This window comes from Callithrix jacchus, chromosome 6 (assembly GCF_049354715.1).
Source record: "Callithrix jacchus isolate 240 chromosome 6, calJac240_pri, whole genome shotgun sequence".
In the NCBI taxonomy this organism is placed as follows: domain Eukaryota; kingdom Metazoa; phylum Chordata; class Mammalia; order Primates; family Cebidae; genus Callithrix; species Callithrix jacchus.
Window position 1 is genome coordinate 33,634,773 of NC_133507.1, and position 6,000 is coordinate 33,640,772.

General features: G+C 45.3%; 1 pseudogene; it reads right to left on the reverse strand.

The window, feature by feature from the left end:
• LOC100390262 (GPI alpha-1,4-mannosyltransferase I, stabilizing subunit-like) overlaps positions 1–5,721 on the reverse strand; it is a 49,904-nt pseudogene extending 44,183 nt beyond the window's left edge.
• Between the last annotated feature and the right edge of the window lie 279 nt (positions 5,722–6,000).

Below are 6,000 nucleotides of genomic sequence, written 5' to 3' on the forward strand. Positions count from 1 at the left end.
ACCTTCCCAAAACAAAGAAAGAAAGAAAGATCTTGAGGCCGAAATTTGAGAAAAATTGGCTTTAAAAACTTGTTTTCCGGGCAGAGCGAATTCCTTTATTTGCATCTGTCTCACTCCCCTTCTCTTGCCCTGCAACCTTATTAAGAACTGGGATGAACTGAATAATACCACCCTCATCCTATGATTACCATTATTCTTGGCATCCCAAAATAAAGCCCATACAGGGACTCTTAGACGAGCTTTATCACCATTAAAATCTTCAACCTCGAAGTTTATTCAGCTTATCAGCTATAACTGGGATAATGGAAAGATAGGGATTTAGTGACAGTCTTTAGCTGGGCTAAGCACTAAATCCTAAATTCTACCTACTTAAGATTTAGTGCTTAGCCCAGTTACAGGTCCAGAACTTTCTATGGACTCTCTCTTCTCAGCATATGTTTGATTTATGAATTCAGTTCAATTAGTAGATCTCTAATGATCCTTTACTTGTGCAAATAACCATGGAGAATTCAAAAAGTGTTTAAGATGGGAATTTGCCCTTGAGTAAAATAAAGCCTAATTGGAAAACCAAGGGCTGATTCACATTAAAAAGTAGTAAGTGACTGTCTGAGTCTGGCTAGGGTATGTCTCACACACTGGCTGATACTTACTTGAAATTGTTCTATCATAGTTTCATGTTTTTAATTCAAACTTTTGCTCCTTCAAAATCCAAGTGACTGCCCGTCCTGCTCACCTTAGAAACACTTTCCTCTAGGCCAGCGGTTCTCCACCGACATCAGCGTCACCTGGGAGCTAATTAGAAATGTGAATTCCCAGGCCCTGCCCAGATCTACTGAATCTGAAACTCTGGGAGCGGGGGAACCAGCAACCTGTTTTACCATCTATCTCAGGTGGTTCCAAGTCATGCTACAGGTTGAGATTCACTGGTCTAGGAATTTTACTCTAATCCCCGAAATTGGACTAAAGGCTTGTGGAGGACACAATGTAGTTTTGCCCAAGCACGTGCATTTCGAAGGAATGACAATCAAAAGATTCAATGGCTGGTAAACAGAAGACCCTCAAGGTTTCAGTACCGTGTTGGTTTGAATTAATACCCTTTGATGGAAGACTAAAAACAGATGGGTAAAAGATTGCCCCAACTCTCAAAGATGAACTGAGGAAGGGCCAATGTTTTCTGTAAAAGTAATGTGGAGGTGACTACAAGAAATGGCCAAATGATTCATTAGAACTTAAAAGTTCTGACCAGGCATGGTGGCTCACACCTGTAATCCCAGCACTTTCAGAGGCCGAGGCGGGTGGTTCGCAAGGTCAGAAGTTCAAGGCCAGCCTCGCCAATATGGTGAAACCCCGTCTCTACTAAAAATACAAAAATTAGCTGGGCATGGTGGTGCGTGCCTGTAATCCCAGCTACTCCAGAGCCTGAGGCAGAAGAATTGCTTGAACCGGGACCCAAGAGGCAAAGGTTGCAGTGAGCTGAGATCATGCCATGGCACTCCAGCACTCCAGCCTGGGCTACAGAGCGAGACTTCATCTCAACAACAACAACAACAAAGAACGTAAACGTTCTACAGCACACTTCGGACTACCAGAATTGAGCTGGAAATATGTTTAAAGTTGCCAATACTTAAATGTCCTTCTCACTAATTGGAGGGTGGGAATGGATGGACGATGTCCTAATAAATTTTATAAGGCTTTCAATTTTGTGTCATCAAAATGCTTTCCAGAAATAAGCCAAAGAATAGACCAGCCACATAAGAGTAAAATAACGGACTCTGAGGACTTGGCTGGGGGGAAGGTTGGGAGTCGGGTGAGGGATAATTTATTACATATTGAACACAGTGTACACTGCTTGAGTAAAGAGTGCACTAAAATTTCAGCAATCACCACTAAAAACTTCTCCACCAAAAAGCACCTGTACACGCAAAACAATTTTTTAATTGTTTTAAGTAAAAAAAGAATAGGCCAGCAATAGCGTATGAGAATATTTATCAACCCTTTCACATCTTTGGGGGTTATAAAAATTTTAATATTTACTCAGAGGTAAAAATGGCATTATATCAGTGTTTAGCATGCATTTCTTTGATTACTGTTGAAGTTGGACATTCAAAAATAGTTATGAATTTTTTGTCTTCTTTTACAAATGCCTCCTTGTATCTTTTACATATTTTTAATAAGATACTTTTCAATTGCTTAGTAAAATGTCATGTAGAAAATAAAAGATTTTTCTCTAGTTGTTTTTAATCTCCTATCTGTATACACACACACACATGCACACACACATATGCACACACACACACACACACACACACACACATATAGACAGCTTTATATTGTCAGTTCTTTTTTTCCCCATATGGTTTCATTCAATGCTTTCGTTTTTCTTAAATTTTTTTAAACCAAGATTAGAATATGTTTGCCTGCATTTTATTTTAACGTCCTTAAAGAATGCCAGAGTGGTTTCACATTGTTTTTACATTGATCTCTTTAATGTACTACAACTTATTTCAGTGCGTGGTGTGAGTTAAGTCTCCAGCTAGACTTCTTTCCTGAATGAAATAGATGACTTTCCAAATACTCTTTGGTAAGAAAACCTATCCCTTATATAGCTTTAGGATGCTTCGCTGTGAAATGTTAAATTCATGTTTCTGTTTCAAGATCATTACACTCAGCAGTTTATCTGTGAATTCTAGAGTCTGTGCAGGTTTCTAGGAACACATTGTTTTGAAATGCATTCAAAACAATGTTATGAAATACCTAGCATTTCACAGGGAGCATTCACAACTGCAGTTCCTTTTTTTCCCCTAATCTCAACTGTTTCTTTTTCCAGATGAACTTTGAAATTATTTTGTCAAATTGCAAAGAAAATCATTTTGGGACCGGAATTAGCCATTTTAAACCCTCATATTAAGTTGAAAAACTCATATTTCTGTAAAATATTTAGTAGATAGATTCAAAAATTGGTTAAAAATCATTATGTATTGCTGTCCATTTACAAAGTGTACGTATTTTTTAAGTAGAGGTTACACAACTTTCTTGCAAGGATTATTCCTAACAGTCTGTTTTTCTAATGCTGGTGTAAATATAACTTCTTAGTTTTATTTCTAATTATTTCTGGTATTTAGGAAACTATTGATTTTTTAAATATTTATCTTCAATTTTTTTCTGTCTAAGCAGATGCTCAGGTGAGTAGCAAGATGCTAGTCTAGCCAAAGGACAGACAAACATACTGTTTCATGAGTAGAGTGGGCCAGGGATGGCAGACCCGCTGTTTGGAAGCTGTGCACACCCAGTGAGACTTCTCCCTTCACCATCCTTGGCTTACAGGAAGGAGGAGGAGATACACACAGGAGTTAGTGGTAGAATCAAATCTTCATTAGTGCTTCTCAGTAAAGGCAAGAGGTGGCTGCTTGGCTTTGAATCATGAAAACAGAAAAAATATATTTGATATTCTACTACATAGCATCACAGACAGACACAAGCATTCATATATACACATTCTTTCATAATTTAATAACATTTTCTCCACAGCTCTAATACACACACACACATTAGTCCCTAGATACTAGATTGAGAGATTTCTTCCTGCCACTGTTATCCAGTTCTCTGAATAGTATGTAAATTTAATCAGGACGAACACTGAACTGGATTTCCTCAACTCCTCCTTCCTCCCTCACCTTGCACAGCAAGTCCCACTGACTCTTCTTCCAAACATCCCCTGACCCTGGTGCCTTCTCCCCACTCCTCTGCAGCCTCCCCCATCTCTCTCTCTTAAGCTGCTGCAGTGCTCACTGGGGCTCTCCCTATCTGTCCCACACCCCTACCATCCATTTCCACACAACGGACAGGAGGATCTTGTAAAACAGAAATCAGATTTTGTGACTTATCACTGAAAACCTTCCAACAACTTCCCATTGGCCTTGGAATAAAGTTCAGGCTTGTTGCTGTGGCCACCCTGGCATGTGAGGTCTCCCCTGTCTCTTTTACCTCATCTGAGCCACTCTCTTTGAAGGTCTCAGCCACCAAGCTCCATCTACTTGGCCTGGACAGTTCCTCCAACAAGATGAACTCCTTGCAGTCTCAGCCTTTGCTTTCCCTATTCCCTCTACCCAGAATGTGACCCATTGGAACTTCTGGCCAGCTTCTTCCACAAATTCATAGTATTGCATTGTATGGATGTACTGGGATTTATTTAAATATGCTCCTCTTAATGCGTATTGTTTCTTATTTTCTTGTTATTCTGGCAAATGATGCCAAAATCGAGATTCTTTTTTTTTAAGAGATGGGACCTTGCTATGTTGCTCAGGCTGGTCTCCAACTCCTGGCCTCAAACGATCCTCCTGCCTTGGCCTCCCAAAGCACTGAGATTACAGGCGTGAGCCCCTGAGCCCGCCTGAAATCGATGCTCTTATACAGATATTTGCACAAATGCGGCCTACACCCACTTGCTGTCCTTTGGCTTGGTTGCATTGCAGGTGAAGGTAAATTTGGTGTGGTCATATCGTCTGCTTCTCAGTCATGTCCTTGATGGCTTCTGGGCTTTAAGGTTGAGAAAGAATTTCACTGGGAAATAGTGGAGTTAAAGAGGACATATCCACATCCTCTCCCAGTCTTTTCTTGGTTTCAGGTTTTAGGTCCATGCCTGTCCGGGGCCTGGTGGGGAAGTCCTGGCGTGGTGCCCCGACCTCTTCACCTGGAGAAAGGCCCTGTCCTCTCTGGAGCTCGGACCCCGCAGGCGCGGCCCGGGAGCCGCACCGGGAGTCGGTCTCCTTCCCACAGCCACCCTCGTGAGACCAGAGGTCGCAAACAGTGAACAAATAAATGGTCCAAGTGCCCCATCTGCTGCCAGGGTCGCACTGTGCCTGGCTGTGACCGCGGGGAGCTCCAAAGCTGGGACTCCGGGGAAGCACCGGGCCCCCTCCGCCCGCCCGGGCCGGGACAGCGATCCGAGGTGGACCCAGACCGGGTGGGGCGTGCGTTGGCGGCGGTGGCCATTGCCGGCCTGCGACCTGGAGCCGGTCTGCGGGTGTTTGCGCCGGTCGTCGCGCGCGCCTAGTGGCCTTTTTAGGTACTTTCCCCGGAACTTGGCGGAGGGGCCCTCCTGGGCGCGCGGATTCCCAAGTCACCTCCACGCGCAGTCTCATCACTGCGATGGGGGCGGCGTTTCTCTCCCTCCCTCTCGAAAGTTTAGGTCCACGCAAAAGTCCTAAACATGTTTCCAGTAAGACCTGTTAAAAGGTGAAGCCTTTAAGGATAGAGACGCAATGGGCGTCTCAGGCAACATGGTCCTAAGTGGCAAGGTATTTGGGCATGAGACAGATACAGGGGCCGACCTCCTGTACCTCCACGGGTCTTTCCACGCCACTCTGGGAAGAGGGCAGGACAGGCGTGGGCTGGGTATGGGTCCGGGCAGACAGCGACCACAGGGAGGGCACTGCAGCCAGGCACAGGCTGGAGACCGCCCAGGATCCAGCAAATCAGAGCATCCTCACTACCGGAGCCAGCCCGAGACCATACGCTGGTCTCTTGCCCGTGAGTTCTCGCTTTTTTCTTTTCTTTCCTTTCCCCTTCCTTGACGGGTTCTCGCTGTGTCGCCCAGGTTGTAGCGCAGTGGCGCGATCTCAGCTCTCTGCAGCCTCTGCCTCCCGGGCTCCCGCGCTCCTCCCGCCTCACCCGAGCAGTTGGGACCACAGGTGCAGCCACCACACTGGCCTCTGCATCCATGTCCTGTGCAATCCCCCATGAGAGGGAGGTCAGAGACTGCGGCCAGGCCTCCTGGTTCTGGGTAGCACAGCAGGGCCCTGCCAGGCACTCCCCCGGGCGACCTCCCATGCTCTTGGTCAATGAGCAGGAGCCGTGGGCCTGGCTATGCTCCGAGTGCTGAGATAGGACCCAGATCCCGGCCGCCTTCCTTCACGTGGGAATTGTTCCAAGTTCCCCTTCCAGAGACAAGAAAGGGTCTCTGCATATGCACATGAGGGGGCCAGGAAATGCAAGCGCAAG